This window comes from Equus caballus, chromosome 19, assembly GCF_041296265.1.
Source record: "Equus caballus isolate H_3958 breed thoroughbred chromosome 19, TB-T2T, whole genome shotgun sequence".
In the NCBI taxonomy this organism is placed as follows: Eukaryota; Metazoa; Chordata; class Mammalia; order Perissodactyla; family Equidae; genus Equus; species Equus caballus.
The window spans coordinates 20,869,983-20,887,995 of NC_091702.1; the positions used below are offsets into that span (position 1 = coordinate 20,869,983).

The following is an 18,013-nucleotide window of genomic DNA, read 5'->3' on the forward strand; positions in this document are numbered from 1 at the left end:
CTGAGGCTGCTGCTTGCTTTCTCATGTAAGAGGGTGTACTACTTGATCCCCTCTGTCCCCTGCATCAAGAGAAGAGACACCCCAAGTCTCTCCTAGCTGACTGCTGCCTGCCTAATTGGGGACTTCCATTTTGCTGGTCATAACTTTGGTGTTAGGTTTCTCCGTAGTGTGAGGGAAGGAGGGCGGCGTGGCTGTCCCTCTAGAACAGCTCTGTCCAGTAGAAATACAGTAGGGGCCACGTATGTAATTTAAAACTTTCTAGAAACCACGTTAAGAAAGCTAAAAATAAACAAAATTAATTTTAATATATTCTATTTAATCCAGTACATCCAAAATATTATCATTTCAATATGTAATCAATTATTAATGGGGTATTTTACATCCTTCTTTTTGTATTGAGTCTTTGGATTCCAGTGTGTATTTGACACTTGCAGCACACCTCAGTTCATACTAGCCACACTTTAAGTGCCCGAGGGCAGCATAGGGCTAGTGGCTATTGGATTAGAAAGACAGCTATAGGACAGCAGGTCAGCCTCAGTAACCATTCAGAGGGCTTCCGTCTTGGTTTTCGCTGCTCTCATTAGAGCTCTATTAGAGCCTGGCAGATACAGTGACCATACTTGTCACCCGGAAGACAATGGCAGACCCCAAGAGCTCTACCTGAATAACAGGGAGAAGGGAATTCATGCTCTTGAGATCTGCTTGTGCCAGGAACTTTCATCCTCCTTACAGTCCCTGTCTATAGACGAGGACGACGAGGTGTGGAGAGTTGAGGTTATTTGTTGGCATCAGATAGGTACTATATAGAACTAAAATTGGATTTAAAGCTCTCCAGCTCTGAAGCCCTTGCCCTCTAATTTAAGAATCACTGCTAGGGAGTCATGTAAAGTGCAGATTCTCTCTCTTCACCCGCAGAGACCGGCTCTGGGTTGGTACCCAAGAATCTGCCTTTTTATTGTGCACCCCCCAGTGATTCTGATGAGGTGATCCCCACCTACACTTTGAGAAACAGTGAGAGGAAGGGCCTCTTTCTCACGCCTTTCTGTAGAGCAGCTAATTCCCTCCCTCATCGCTCTTTGACGGTCCTCAGAGATGAGATGACTTTGAGAGGCACCTCTCGCTTCCCCCACTCTTCGGCCTAGTGTGAAGATCCCACATGCAGGGACCTTTGGTTTGAAATGAGCCAGTTCAGCTCATGCTTTCCAAGAATTTGATAGAAACCAAATTACACAAAGAATGTTTCAAGGAAATCTCCAAATCTAAGGATGCTAGTTTTACCGAGAGTAACAAAAAAGAGAAGATTGTGTCCTTAAAGAACACAAGTTACTTATTTGCGCTGCATTGGTGTTTTGGGATAACAATAGAACAAGGTCTGGTTGTATCTTGCCCTGTGTGTGTGTGTTTTTAAAATTTCCAATCCGCGTGTCAGTGTTTTTCTATACAATGTACACAATGTCAACTGCAGCATCTTAAATGTTTGGCAGGACATTCATGCTCATGACATCACATGCCGAGAGGACAGGGAGGCCACTGTAGGGCTGGCCCCAGGGAGAGGCAGCATCAGTGCTGCCATTGAGATGTCCCCACAAAAGACTGTGTGACAGCCAGATGTGCAGCTTAATGGAGACTGAAGCAGAATTGTGGGTGGAGCATTGGCACATGCTGCTTATGGCTTGAATAGCAGCTCTTGAGGAATCTATATTTCTCTACCTCACGCAGAATCTCAGAGCTTGGGCTTTGTGGCCCTGTGGCCGGGGGAGGGAGTGGAGACAGAGGGACTTGTCACTGCTCCGTGCCCCATTGTTGAAATGAAAAACGTGGAAATGTTAAGGCATTTCTAGAGGACTGTGGAAGGTAAGAATTGCTTACACTTTACATCAAAATTACGTTCCAAATAGCAAAGAGCACCCAATTGTCACCGTCTGAGACTGTCTTTATTTCAAATGGTTTTTTTTTTATGTTGAGTTATACACAGCTTGCTTTTCAAACTGTAATGTGTGTTCAGACCACCTGGGGATCTTGTTAAAATGCAGATTCTGAGTCCGCTGGTCTGGGCGGGGCCTGGGATTCCGTGTTTCTAACCAGCCCTCAGGGAATGCTGATGCCGTTGGTCTAGGCTCGCACCTGGAGTAATATATACTCATTAGAGGAAACTTGAACACTGCAGAAAATGCGAATAAGAAAATAAAAAAAAATCCATCATTTCATCATTAGGCTAATTTCTTTTGTATCTATTTTTCATCATTTTATTGTAAAACAAAACCTCTAACATACTTTACATATAGTTTTGTAACCTGCTCTTTAGAAAAGCTTAATATGTAGAGAACATTTTCTTATATCACTAAGTGTTTTTCTATAACAAGATTTTTAATATCTGCAGAATATTCCATCATTTGGAAGTCCCATAATTTATTCAATGAGTTCCCAAGAACATCTTGGCTCCTTTCTAATTTCTTCTAAGTAATTTTACCATGACCATCCTCACAGGAAAATCTTTGCCCATACACATGATGACCGCTTTAGGATAAATTCCTAGAAAGGAATTGCTGGATCACATAGTCCAGAGATGGTTTTAAGAACAGTTTATTTTTTTGGGAGGGGGGTGCCTACCTTCCTCGAGCTTTTGCAATAGAATGCAGTATATCTATTTAATGTGTTATTCTTTGAAGATTATTTGGAATATTTAAAATTTCAGTTATGTTGATATAGAATTATATAAGAAAATACTCGTAATAAACTGTCAATGAAAAAATTCCAAAAGTATTTAGGATAGGAGAAAAGATGTGAGTAGGGGAGGCTGGGGTCTGAAGTTCAGCCTGCCCTACATTGCATTTCTGCTTCAGTTGACCCTGATCCACAGGAAACAGGAGCGTTTCTCTTCAGGAGACCTCGTGCTGGGGGCGCTCTCATTCCAGAGCCCTGGTTAGGAATGGGAAGCTCTGGGGTGTTGTTAGCCACATCATTTTTCTTTATTTTATTTGCTCCCATCATAATCTACTAAGTGTCGTCTATTGAGACAAAAAGAAAGCAGGGTAAAAAAAATCACTTGCCCTTTTGCAAAGCATTCTAGACATTGTTAATCCTATAGTTATGCAAGGAAGGAAATTTGCCTGGGTTCTCTTGCTGCCTGGTCTTGTTTATTTAGATTTCAACAAAGGGTCAGGAAAAATGCGTGTAAAATAGAGCTTCTAGAGGCATGAGAAGGCCCAGGACTGTTGGAGATGAGAGCATTTATACTACAGGGAAGCCAGGGGCCTTCTCTTGGTTATTCTTGGTCTCCATGAACACAGCAGAAACTTCCTAGCATACAATTAGTAGATGTCACTTGTATACTCCAGCCCACAGGCTGACCTGGGGGTGCTGCCCTTCCCTTCAGTTCTGGGTTATGCCAAACCCTTCCTCCCTCTCCTCGGCCTTTCCCAAACCATAGCACGGCTCAGATTTGCCTCAGTCACAAACTGTCTAAGCAAGAATCTCAAGCCATTCCACTCATTACTTCTAAAGTATGCTATGGGGATCACCAGGACAAGACTCATTCAGTGAAATGGAGATTTGTGGGTCCTACCCCAGACCCATGGAGACAGTGTCTGGGGGCAGAGCCTGGGAATCTGCATTTTAAATTGCTCCCCAGGTGATTCTCATGCACGCTAAAGTTTGAGAATCATTGAAAAAAGTTCAATGAATGTGGGTACTGGAAGAGACCATTACAGAAAGATTATCTGATCAGACGCAGAAACTAGCAGCCAGAAAGGTCAGGAGATTTGCCCAAGACCATATTTCTAGAGAGTTATTTCCTATTCCCCAGAACTCTATAAAATGCTGGGGCTGTGGCGGGGGAACTGCTGCTTCTTTGAACTAGCCCTCCAGCGGAAAGAGAGCCTTCCTTGTAGTCCATGACCCGTCCTCCCTGTCTTGGGGTGAGTTCCAACTCGGGCTGGGCCAATCGTGGTAGCTCACTGCCCTGAGAGGACAGGGACTGGCCCAGGTGGCTGGCAGTACATCCAAACTGGACCAGGCAGAGCCCACCCTTTATTGGAGCAGCAAGTCAGAGCACATTCCTCTCTGATAACAAAACTGGGAAGATGTGAGCCTGGAAGCTCTTGGCAGCTGTAGTTCCAGCCTCGTGGAAAAAGTGAGTCTGGGAAAAAGAGGCCAAATGCAGTGGGACGTAGAGACAAAAGAACAGAGAAAGGGCTTTCTGGTATATGGGGGCCTGGTTCCATCGTTTCAGAGGCCAGCTTCACAAATGGTTACACAAACCGATATCCTCACTCACCCCTTTACTTTTCCTTATAGAGTTCTGTCAATTACAGTCAAAAGAATTCTACTAGGAGGAGACTCTAGTTATAGACGTGGCTCCCACAGTGTCCTCATCAGTTTTCTCCTCTTCCTCAGGGGCATCGCACTTTCTCTTTCACTAGCTGCTGGGTCTGAATGGGACCCTGATCCTCTTCTCTTGCCACAATGAAAAGTCCAGAAGATGAATGTATGATCCAAATCAGGCCAATAAAGTTCTCTCCTGGCATTTTCCAAACTGAAACTGAGAGGAGACCTTTCTTCTTCAGTTAGGAGAGCTTCCAGTATCCGTGGTGTCCGTCAACCTTGTGAAGAAGCTTATCTGTAGGAAGGGAAAGGAACAGCAGAAATAAGATACGGAGAGCAAGAAGCCCAACAACATTCAGGTCTCGGGTTCTAGGTGACCTGGGAGCCAGCGCCATTGTTTTTGGTCAAAAGTAGTCTGAGCTGGGCCACTGTCACTTTTAATCAAAAAAGTCCTCTCTAATAGAGGTCCCCTTTGACCATTTGGTTTAGACCTCTAGCCTGAGGCAGTTTCATACTTGGGTTGCTGCTTATGGTAAATTTATGCAGAGCAGAAGGCTGAGGTTTTATCATCCTAACTGAATGTTTATCCTAACTGAAACCCATAGACACGCTCCTCACCTCCACCACTGGTGTCCCCCGACCTCCCACCATATACTAGCTGCTAAGACAGGATTCAGGAAAACTGAAACCACCTTGGGACTGCAAGCAGAGAGAATTTAATACAGGGAATTGATTGCAGTTACTGGAAGAGCTGAAAAGCCAAACAGGATGATGAAGTAACCCAGAGTTTGGCAATAGCAAGAAGCCAATATCAGGCAATAGAGAGGCAATGGAAGAAAGCAATGTGTCTAGAACCCAGAAACTGGGGTAATTTGGTGGGAACTGGGACTATGGTGGGGCTGCCTGGTGAGGGCTGAGACCAAAGAGGGAGGGGCTGTCCTGTGGGATCTGGAATCATGGAGGATACTCAGCCCCTGCTGAGGAAGCCACCCAAAGCAGAGCAAAAGAGGGAGAAATACCCTGGTTTCTCCCCTCCTCCTACCTTCCAGTGTTCTGTCAGTGCCTCGCTTTGGCTGAACTAGCCAGAAGGCAGCCAGAGGTCAAGGGAGCCTGGGAAATGTGGATAGAAGAGTAACAGAAGGGCAGGAAATGATTCTCAGAGCAGTTAAGTCTGAATATGGCAGAGCAGATCCAAATAGGAAGTCTCAAAATCTGGTAGCTGCCCAGGCCTCAAGAAGGAGGGAGGTGGGGCAGAGGATGAGCACTCTCTGACAGCCTGCTGGTGAGTACCTCACAAATAAGTACTTCTGGACTTGTTTAGGACATTGATTCAAAGCTGATTCCCAGTCCAATATGGCGGCACCCATTTCACAGTGGTTGTGAACTGTGAGTTCGCCAAGTTCCAGGAATTACTCAAGGTGATGAGGATGATTGAGGAGAGAATAGTATGCGTATTAAACACTACAGTTCCAACAAATTCACTTGCAGGGAAATTCACGCCAGTGAAACCTGTAAACAACTTTATGAGTCTTTGATGGCAGCTCGTGCAAGTAGGAGTAGAGTCATAAAAAACCATATAGCTCAGACCTCATCAGTAGTAAAAATCCTCCGAGAAAAGAATTTGGACTATTTAACATTATTAAAGCAACTTTGAAAAGAACAGACAAAGTTGGAACTGATGCAGTCAGAACTGAATGTTGAAGAAGTGGTAAATGATAAGAGCTGGAAGGTGTGTAATGAATGCTGCCAAATTCACGTCAAACCTCCAAAGAATTAATAAAGAGATACTTTTGTTTTTTTTTAAAGGACCCGGTCACCTCCTAAGAGCTAAGCATGGCAGACATCAAGGAGGCAGGCATCCTAGGATGGTTTTTGAGCCAACAGTCCAAGACCTTTTGTTGGTTTCAGCCCCACTTAGCCAAGACCCCAAATATGAATAATTCTGATAATTATGGAGAAATCGAGTGCTATTTTATACTGATTCTGTAAAAAAAGTTTTCTAACTATTAAAATAATTTTCTGAAAAGCAGACAAACAAAGCAGAAACCAAAAAAAATCAAAAGTGATCCCCAAATGTACCTTCCTCACTGGCATGGGTTATGCTTTCGGGCGCACTCAGGATGTCTGACGCTTCTACTGCTCGGATTCAGAGATGACCCTGCTTCTCTTCCTGGGCTCCCCACAGCCAAAACCAGAACCTGGGTTCTGGACCACTTCCTTTCCCATTGATGCTACCTTGGCTGTTGCCCCTGGTGCCTTTCTCTTCTCCATTCTCACTGTCTCCTTATTGCCTCAAGACCGCATCATCTCCTTCCTGGATGAATTCTCCTTCTCCTCCTTCCAGTCCACCTTCTGCTTCATCAGTACACAAATCTCAACATGTGTTTCCTTGGCTTGACATCCTTTGATGTGTCCCCTTTGCTCTCAGGATAAAGTGCAAATGACTTAGCTTGGCATGCAAGGCTTGCCATGCCAGCCATGTGTTAGCCACCAGCTATAAAAAGGAAGCACAAAGACAGTCCCAGCTCTCAAATACCTCACAGATAGTGAGGTAGGCAGGCAGTTCACAAATAATGATGCTGTTGGCTTCTTATCATGGCCATCTTTAATCTGCTTTGGAAAGTTACCCGCAACTGAGTGGGGAAAATAAAATACCAGCAGAAGCACATTATCACACAGATTAAAGATAAGAGTTTACAGGGGCCAGCCCAGTGGCCAAGTGGTTAAGTTCATGTGCTCTGCTTGGGCAGCCCAGGGTTTTGCCAGTTTGAATCCTGGGCGCGGACGTGGCACCGCTCGTCAGGCCATGTTGAGGCGGCATCCCACATGTCACAACTAGAAGGACCCACAACTGAAAATACCCAACTATGTATTGGGGGGTTTTTAGAGAAAAAGGAAAAAAAAATCTAAAAAAAAAGGTAAGAGTTTACAGAATACTTGATGTACAAAGGCAGACTGACTAGGTCTTTTCTCAGCTTTGCACCTTTTTTATGGGTATTGAAAGTCAGCCAATCCCTAAACTCCTTGAGGTCTATTGATTTAATTATGAGCAAAACAGGGAGGAATTGGCAGAAAAGTCCCTTCTCCGGGCTTCTGCCGGACATCCTGCTGAGACCTCCCACAGGGGAGCACTGGGTTTCTTCTTAGGGCTGGAATTTAGTTGAAGGTGTACATCTTTTGCTTGTCTGAATGATTCAAAAACTTCCTCCCCAGGTGTCAGAGCTCAACTTTTCCTGTGCTAGTGAAACAAAACAGAACAGAATCAGCTGGCACTCACACAGACATAAAAGGCGTGACGAGGTACAGTTGGCAGAGCGCGGTGGAGACTTAAAGTGGTGGCCCTCACGCTGGGGACTGTAGATGGTCTGAGAGTGCTGAACTGCTCAGAAAAAAACATGAAGAATAATGTTTCTTTTCATAGTTGATTAAAGAACAAACAAACAATAAAAACAAAAATCTAGGCGTTTATCGAGTGGCTAATTTTGGTGACACACCATCACACATTTCATGAAATCTGTTTCTTGAACTGTAAAAGTTTGGCAGACTACAGTCTTGGCCAGTATGGTGGCTCCGCCTCACAAAGCCCTCAGGGACCCCAGCTCCTTCCAACTCGCTGCTTCCCCAGCCCTAGAAGGTGGCTCTTGACCTCATGGTCCAAGATGGCAGCATCTACATTGTAGGTGGAGAAAGGATCAAAGAAAAGGGGCAGAGGCCCACGTCCACCAGGTCCTGGGATAGATCCCGGAAGCTGCCACAGGAATCTGCTTGCAGGAAGTCACACCGCCATTCCTCGCTGCAAGAGAGGCTGGGAAATACAGTCTTTATTAGGGCTGGCCGCATAATTTGTGGTGCCAGTGTAAAACAAAAATGCGGAGCTTTTACAAAAAGCAGGAAAAAGGTGTTATGAAAGATACTAAAACATAAAGCTTTTTCCTTTTTCCATGGTCTCTCTTTTGACTTGTCATAGTGGTGGGTTTTTTTTTTTTTGCTATTAATGTTGTTCTAAGTAAAGACAAAGTTTTAAATTACTGGAGTAAATTTTACCATTCTTCTTTATATTGTGCAATGTCTGTTTTAAATGCAAGTATAAGAGTGTTTCACTTTTTTGCAGAAATACCAAACTTCCACAGTTTGTATTTGGTAGCTCATACAGGTATTAGTATTTAATTCTTATTAGAATAGTGGAAACATTGTGTAAAATTAATTCTTTCTTTTTTTTGGTGAGGAAGATTGGTCCTGAGCTGACATCTGTGCCAGTCTTCCTCCATTTTGTATGTGGAATGCCACCACAGCATGGCTTGATGAACAGTGTGTAGGTCTGCACTGGGGATCTGAACCCGTGAGCCCCAGGCTGCCAAAGTGGAATGTACAAACTTAACCACCATGCCACCAGGCCGGCCCCTAATTCAATTGTTTTTTATTTTATTTCTTGATATGCATTACAATGATGATGTAGAAGGAAAGGGAAAGATAAGATAGTGCTTTTTCATTTCAGACCTTCCTTACTCATCAGTAAGCTAAAGGTAGAGGGTGTTGGGAGATTGAAGCAAGTTGTGGTTTGAATAGTAAATGTGGCCTCTGGGGACTCTCAGTGCACCTGCTTACTTAGTGTCTTAGTCTGTTTGGTCTGTTATGACAAAATAACACAGACTGGGCACCTTATAAACAACAGAAATTTATTTCTTATAGTTATGGATGCTGGAAGTCTAAGATCAAGGTGCAGCGTAGTCGAATTCAGGTGAGGGCCTTCTTCCTGGTTCGTAGCTGGCACGCTCTTGCTGTGTCCTCTCACGGTGGAAGCGCTGAGGGAGCTCTGTGGTCCTCCTTTACAAAAGCATGAATCTCATTCCTGGAGCTCCACCCTCGTGACCTAAGTACCTCCCAAAGGGCCCACCTCCTAATACCATCACTTGTGGGGATTAGGATTTCAACATATGGATTTTGGGGGGATACAAACGTTCAGCCCATGGCACTCAGTCATAGACGTAACCCACACTTACCCTTGGGCTTGCTTTGAATCTTGATGAGCTCCCACATCATGGGTCTACCAGAATTCCGTGCTCATGGGGCATAGTGAACGCTTTACGCAAGTAGGGTGGCAAGAAATGGTGGACATGTTTCTTATTAGAATGGTATTGCATGTATTTTCTCTGTTCACACGTGTGCTCCCTTGTCCCATTAGACTTCCCTTACAAAACACAAGTTCAATGATAAAATTATTAAGAATTTCAAAATGGCAGAGAATTAAACCAAGTTCATGGTCCTTCTGCTGTGGGGGCTGTGAGACTACACAGGTCACATGTCCGTGTTGCCAGCCCTGGGCTTTATTCTAGCTGGCTATGTGCCTGTATGAAAAAGAGAATGAATTTTGAGGGAAACTTGTAGCCTATGTCTTATCTTCTAACAATCCTGTGAGGAGGGTATCTGTCTTAGTCAGTTTGAACTGCTGTAAGTAAATACCCTAGACTGAGTGGCTTAAATAATAACCATTTATTTCTCACAGTTCTGGAGGCTGAGAGGTCTAAGATGAAGGTGCCGGCAGCTCCAGTGTCTGGTGAGAGCTCCCTTCCTGGTTTGCAGATGGTGCCTTCTTGCTTTATCCTCAAATGGTGGAAAGAGAGAGCAAGCGAGAGCTCTAGTCCTTTTTCTTTTTCTTATAAAGACACAAATTCCATCATGGGGGCTCCACCCTCATGAACTCATCTAAACCCAAATACCTCCAAAAACCCTGCCTCCAAATGCTGTCCTGTTGGAGGACTATGGTTTCAGCATATGAATGTTGGGCAGAGAAACATTCAGTCCATTCAGCTATGAGCATCATCCCTTTTTTCCATGTGCAGAACCCAGGGCTCAGAGATATGAAGTCCTGAGGCAAGGCCACAGAATTAGTATCAGTGTCAAGATTTGAGCTCATGTCTTCCAATGCTAAGGCCAGTTCACATCCTGCTGCAGCATACTTGGAGTTTACGAAATCAAACTAAATCAAGTGTAACAAAATATGACAGAATGAAAATGTCAAAAATAAGTATCTTTCTCATAGGCTATTAAAGATAAACATATCTTTTTTTATTTTTTAATAATTTTATTTTATTTAAAATAGTAACATAGAGTGCACCATACACGTATTTGTCCATTTAATTCTTACAACAATTCCATGAGTTAGAGGCTATCATATACCCATTTTACAGATGAGGAGACAGATGCATGGGAGGTTAAGTAAATTGCCTAAGGTTCCACAGCCAAGATTATAACCTTTGCAGGTCTGACTGTAAAGGATTAACCACCCAAAGTATTAACCACCACTCTACCTTCAAGTGGGGTTTATTCCATAAGAAAATGAGATGAGTTACTATGGAAAGCCTTTTAATGAAAGGACAGTTTCAAAATTAGCATAATTCTTTCACATAAATAATCTCCCAATTAAGAATGTTAGTTTAGGACTAGGGTTAAATTCTGGGCCTGTTAGTCTTCAAGACAAATATTCTTAGGAAGGGATCCTTTATCTGTAGTCAGTTGGAAAATAAAGGGAACTCAAGCTTCTCTGTGGTATAAGGGCTATTGAATATTTGTATCTCTGGAAAGAGGAAGGGTAGACTCATATTCTCCACCACTCCACAAATAGATTTTCAGGAAACAAATGGAATTAGCTACTGAAGGCAGTAACCTCTCACGTAGCCTTTGACGTCCAGATGAACGACAGAGATCACAATCTGTATGTAAAAAGTAGTCGTGTGAGAGTGCCTTTCACTGGGTCTACTCCACTGGGGTCCACTTCTTAGCAATTCCCAGTGTTGTTAAGGTGGGGGGATGGACAGTGTTCAGACTGTGGGCTGAGTTTGCAAACAAATGCCAAAAAGAGTGAGCACACTTTGTTTTTAGCAAAGACATCATTGGGTGGGAAAATCTTCAGAGTATCAGTCATTCAATAAAGCCTCCTTAGGAAAACAATGTTGTGATTTTTCAGAGAGCCCTTTTGAAGTTAACCAGTCTGGGCCTAAAGCTGGAAAATAGTAGAAGAGGTACTCTAGGTCTTCCTGGGCTACTTGCAATTTGATTGATTTTGTTAAAAAAATATATTTGGCTTCAGGATGGAAAAGAGGGAGCCAGAGTTCTGATTTCTCAGTCATGTACTTTCCCTCGGGGCCGGAGGAGTGGGGGCAGTGCCAAGACCTAGGGGGGTGTCAAAGACTCTCTCCGTGTATCAGGATTTGGGATTTCCGATGTCATGGTAAGAATAAAGGAACCTTGCTCTGTGTGGGGCTGGGCTAGCGGCAGCGCTTCCTCATGGAGAGGAGTGGGATGGTGTTCTCCTTGTGGTCCAGCTCCAAAGCCTGGAGTCTCCATTTAATAACCCTCTAGAGAGTTGTTCTCCACAAACTCATCTGAACCCTCCTTGAGCCCATTTATGCTTCTGCTAGCACTGTCAGTTGGAGTTAACCAGTTCCATATGTTTACCGCCCATGGTGAAAGTCCTTTTCCCTTTTATCTGTCCTCAGATTGTCTCCTGTGAGCTGGTTGCCCTGTTCCATCAATAATTCATTTCGTTGCCACCACGTTTTCTCACCTCATCTCATAGGTCAATAAACCGATCTCAGCACCTGAGAAGGAGCAGCTTTTGAGATGCAAATTTTGCTGAAGAAGATTGGGGAAATGTTGTGCAGCGACTGAAGATCCAGGTGCAGCAACAGGTGAATTAACTTCAAATGCATCCAGCTTCTAATCCGTTAAATGGAAACAAAAGCTCCGCAGAATTGGTGAGAAGAATACGAAACGTTTCAATCTCATTTTCAAAGCCTACATTGCTATATCGTGATAAGTGATAAAAATGCCTCTGATTTTCCTCTGTTCTTTTCACTGACTGGCTGGGCATTTTCAGGACACATAGTGGAATGTCATCATATTCATGAATTCAAATTAGTGATTTTTAGGAAAGATACTAGAATGTTCCTTTGTTGGGTCAAGTGAATTCATTTTTATTTAATGATTAGATCTTGAGAGTTTGCCAGAAAGTGCCACTAAACTTCAATGTATATTTCTTTTCTAATACATTTTCTTAGCTGGGTATACAATTCCATATTATTATCTTTTACTCAGTGGTCTAGTTTAAATTCTAGGGCACCAAAACTTTTAGAGAGGATTTCTTTCCCTTTGATTAATACAAAATAAACAGACCATGACCTACCTAAGAATTGTTATTTTCCCTTTTTGTGTCTTGCTTCACCTGCTATGCACAGGACTCAGGGGTGCTATTTTTATTTCTGCTATTAAGTCTTATAAGAAGATTTTCATTCTGCAAACTTTTATGAACTATCTCGCCTGTCTCTACATGTACATTTACTTGCTGATCTCTATAGATGAGCAACTCTATTAATGTATATGTGCAGTACAAAATGTATGCAAAAATAATAAAGAATGGGGAAAGTGAAATAATATTTTAATTCCATATTATTTATGAATGATGCAAACTCTTTTTCTTCTTTTTATATTACTAATAATATTTTAATGAAAGCAATGGGTTTGAACCTACTTCCTTATTTGATCCTAAGATACAAACATTCGAAAGTTTGATTCTTAGTTCCCGTCAGTTTTACTACTGGTTTTAACAGCTGTTTGGGCTGAAAAAAGACGCCTCATATGAACACGGAGAACCATGGAGGAGAAGAACATCATTGACTGTCCTCCTCAGTCGTTATACTCTTATTTCAACCTCCACCACCAATTTTGCAAAGATTTGTATTAAATTTGGAGGTTCTTCACCTTCCTTGGTGTCTTTCAGTTGTTTTTTTTTCAAACTAATCAGATAGGTTACATTTTTATATTTCTAAAAAATTGTTTGAAAATCCATAGAAACTTTTCATTTGTAAGATTTCTTAATCAGATTTAAAAATTTTAAATTTTCTATACGTACAGTAAGACCATTTTTATAGTTGATACATATTATTTTCAGTAATAAAATCACATACATGTCCAAGTAGCTCTTTTCAAAATGATCTCTCCATTGTGCTATCTTTCTTTCAAAAGCAATTTCATTTCAATTGCTTTTTCATGAATTGTTACAGATTAACAACGTGTATTTTGTTTTTAAATTCTTGGTAGGTGGCAAACTTTTGTACTTTCGGCTTCACTGTTTTTGCTGCATTGGCTATTTTACAGTTTCTTTGCATAATTTTTTTATTGAAATATAATTGACATACAACATTATATTAGTTTCAGGTGTACAACATAAGGATTTGATGTTTGCATATATTGTGAAATGATCGCCACAATCAGTTTAGTTAACATCCATCACCATAATTACAAAGCTTTTTTTCTGGTGATGAGAGCTTTAAAGATCTACTCTCTTAGTAACTTTCAAATATGCAATACAGTACCATTAGCTGTAGTCACCATGCTGGGCGTTATGTCTCCATGACTTATTTATTTTGTAACTGGAAGGTTGTGCCTTTTGACTCCCTTCACCTGTTTCATCTGCTCCCCAGCCCCTGCTCTGGCAACTCCTGATCTGGCCTCTGTATCTTGCAGGAATCTCTAAAAATGACTCGCTCTTTCTGTGGCATTAGGTTAGTAAAGAAAGATAATGCAATCCATAAATCCACTTAACTGTGAATTTTTAATCTACAAAATATCATAACTTGAATGAAACAGTGAGGGTGGCAAGGGGTTGCTGTCCACCCCTCCTCACAGAAGAGGACCCCTGCCCTCAGGAGCTCTTGAAGCCCCGGATGCCCACCCCTCCCTCAAAGGGAGGGTCTGATGAGTATGTGGCTCAGTATAATCCGTAATAAGCTCCACAATACAACGCAAATCAAATTAAGCCTTACATTCAACATATTGAATACGTTACAATTAATGCATAGAATTAATAATAATATATAATATGATTAAACACATAATATAATGAGTATATTACAATAATATACTAATATTAATTATATTCAATGTATTATATTATATAGTAATATTAGTATACAATATACTGCTAATAATATTAGTATATTGAGTATAAGGCTTAATTTTGTTCTTAATTTTTAGATTAAAATATATTAAAATATTTTACAAAAATAAAAGTTCTAATGTGTTCTGTTTTTTATCTTTTTGGGGAGCTTCTGATCTATAGCAGGAGACAGATATATAAACAAATAACTGTTCACCATGTAAAATGCTATATACATTGAAAAGGAATGCTATGGGAACATATGGTTGGTGGAGGACAGGGTAGGGGGGAGGGTAAATTCCAGAAATTCAGAGAGGAGATACATTTGAGAGGAAATTGGACGAGGGGGAGTTTGCTGAGTGGGCAAGGGGGTGAAGGATATTCAAGAAGACACAAGAGGATAAGAGAGTGAGCCTAGAAACTTTGAAAGCTTTCTGGGGTCAGAACATAGGACACTGGGGGAGGGTTGGACACGAGACTGGAGAGACGGACGGGATGCAGGCTATGAAGGGCTTCGTCCTGTTGGCAGCAGGAACCACTGGAGATTTGAAGCAGAGGAATGACCTTCGTGAAGGATGTATTTCAGTTATAAATCATGAACAATATGTACGTTTTGAAAATCACATTTTTGTCAGGTGTGGATGAAATGCTATACGATCTAATTTAACAGATAATTATTGACCATATTCTGTGTGACAGGCAACATCCCCAAGGCAGCACGAAGGTATTTTGGCGCATATTTTACTTGGTAGAAGGATTAAGCAAAATAATTATGGCTAAATACACAAATATGTGTATTTACCCTTTAAAATAGTGATGTCTTTTCAATATCCTTGACGTCTGGAATGAATTGACACTAGTATTTAATACTTAACAATACGTATGTGAGCCAAGTGTCCAAGCTAATACACTCTACCTGAGAATGGACTCCTTCTGCTGAAGGAGTATAAGGATCCTAAACTTATCTGTGCCCATGTAGAGAGACAAATCTGTCTGTGGTGTGGCTTTGAGAGGAAGCTTCTATTACTTGTGTCGTTACTTGGGGAGAGGTGTCAGGATGCCTTCTCGGTTGGCCATTTAGGCCACAGCAAATATCTGAAAAAGCCCTTATGTCGTAGGAAGTAAAAATTAATTACACTTTAGGTTATAGAAGTAAAATATATTTTGAAGCACATTTGGAAAAAAAAGTATAAAAAAGAAAATACAAAACCACCCCAAATCAGACTTCTCAGAGGCAGCAATGGTTAACACATTATATAATGTCCTTTTAAATCTTTTTCTATACATATATAGAATACATTTATTTTCAAGACTAAAGACATACTATTAATAATCTTTGCATCCTACTTTTAAAATTCAACATAATTAATGAAGATTACCCTGTCAGGAAACATTCTTTGGAAAGATACTTTTCGACGCTGTATCGTTCTGAGTTCCACAGTTACACTATCACGTATGTAAACAAACTCCAGTTTGGGACACTGATTTCAGTTTTTCTGCTATTTTTTTCCTGTAGTTGTAGATATATCCTTTGGCGTAAACCTCTGATCATATCTCTGATTATTTATTTTTCTAGGATCAATTCTAAAAGTGATTCAAGGGATCCGAAATCTGTCAGAGGTGAACTGTCGAATATTTACGTAGAGTGATTGAAATGGTTCTCCACTTTGGCAAAAGCAGGGGGAGGGCCTCTGAATGAAGAGGAGAACTTAACTTCTATTCATTCATTCCTTCAGCAAATATTCATTAAATGCCTCCTGCATCCCGGGCTCTACACTAGGCACTGAGGTGCAGCTGGAAGCAAGAGAGATGTGTTCACCACCCCCACGGCAGTGATCCGGAAAGTTAGGAATCGTGGATCCACTTCTTGTTTGCAAGTGAGGGAACAGGGGAAGAGGCTTGCCTGCATTGACAAACCCAGTTATGGAGAGCCCCAGTGGGAAGATGGGTTTCTCTCTTACGGTTCAAGCCTCTTTGCAGGCCGCCATCCATCTCTCCCCTCAGAGTGGTCCTGGAGGCATCACTTCAGGTCAGGTGTATGGTGTCTTGCGCCCTCTTTGTATTTACCTCCAACTCTGTGTGAGGTTGTAAAGGGAATGGGGCCAAGTGTGTCTTTGTGTCCCTTTCCCCTCCTGGAGTCCCCCAACCCCCTCTCAGGCATCCTGGGACCTCCTAATCCTTTCTTGTGACTTGCAAAAACCTGCTTTCTGAGAAGGAACTGCTATCAGTCGTTCATATCTCCATGTGGATGAGTGAAAACAATGTGTTCCTTCTTCCAGGAGGAGTTAACTGTGAAGGCATTTAAGGATCTCTTTGTTATTGGGAATGGCAGACTTTGTTTCCAGTGGAGGCATTTTGGGCATCAGGGGGCAGATAGGGCAGAGGTGCCCTTCCTCCACTGGTCCTCAAGGCTCACAGCACGTCTTCTCATGCCCGGTTGGCTGTGGTTGGTTTATCCAGTGTCCACTTTCTTGCACAAGATTGGTAAGGCTGGGGAGAAAGTCGAGGACATTGTATCCACACCCTGAACTTGTTGCCAGTACCTTAAAGGGGCTGCTTTGGACAGAGAGCTTCTAAGATCAGGGAAATCCCATTGCTAGGAAACCCCCTTCCCCTCCTCACCTCACTCTGTGAGGAGTGTCTCCACTGGGAAGGAAATTCAATCATAGTCTTCCAGCCACCAGAATTGAATTTGGATGGACTATTTCCTCTTTGGATTCTGTTCCAAATTGTATTCCTGTTGCTGTGTTTGAAGTTAATTAGAGTCACACATCATTTGTATTTCCCTTCCCTGAAGGAAAGTCGGCCACAGTACTTACTCATCCAGTTAATTGACTTATAGCGAGCTCATCCCTTCCTGAAAACACTCTAAAAGGCTCTGATGGGTAAGCATGAGGCTTACACATACATGTAATAAAAGCTTAGAGAATTCAGACTTCTAGGTCATAGAAATGGGGGTGTGTGGTTTTCTCTCTGAGCTCATAGCTTGGAGTTGTTTTGAATTGATTGAGGCCAACGGGAGATCAGAAAGAACCCATCCTCGGGTGGGGGAAGAGACGCATGTGGGCGAAGGAGAGGAAGGGAACGTGACACGGGAAGGACTCTCATTGCCAGTCAAAAAAAAAATGAAGAAGGGCTGTCAATTTAATGTTAGAATATGGGGATCTCTTAAATTTCTAATAGAGTATTTAATTTTTAAAGTGATTTTGAGTTATGACCTAAGGAGAAGATGCTGGTAAAGCAGCTTTGATGCTCTGAATAACTTTAAAACTTTTTTTCAGTTTTTAAAATTGTGGTAAAATATACACAATATAAAATTTGCCATCTCAACTGTTTTTAAGTGTATGGTTCAGTAGCACTAAGCACACTTATATTGTTGTGCAACCATTAGCACCATCCTCTCCTGAACTCTTTCATTTTACAAAACTGAAACTCTACATGTGTGAAACAATAACCCCCATTGTCCCTTTCCCAAGCCTCTGGCAACCACGTTCTTCTTACTATCTCTACGATTTTGGCTACTCTAGGTATCTCATATAAGTGAAGTCATAAAGTATGTGTCTTTTTTGATGGGCTTATTTCACTTAGCGAAATGTCCTAAAAATTCATCCATATTGTAGCATGTATCAGAATTTCCTTCCATTTTTTTTTTAACTGAGGAAGATTAGCCCTGAGCTAACATCCATGCCAATCTTCCTCTACTTTATATGTGAGTTGCTGCCACAGCATGGCTGATGAGTGGCGTAGGTCTGTGTT

The 18,013-nt window shown here is 41.8% G+C and overlaps 1 pseudogene; it reads left to right on the top strand.

Annotated features, from left to right (window-relative positions):
* Positions 1-5,663: 5,663 nt before the first annotated feature.
* On the top strand, positions 5,664-6,225 carry LOC111769014 (protein MIX23 pseudogene; annotated as a pseudogene).
* The last annotated feature ends 11,788 nt before the right edge of the window (positions 6,226-18,013 follow it).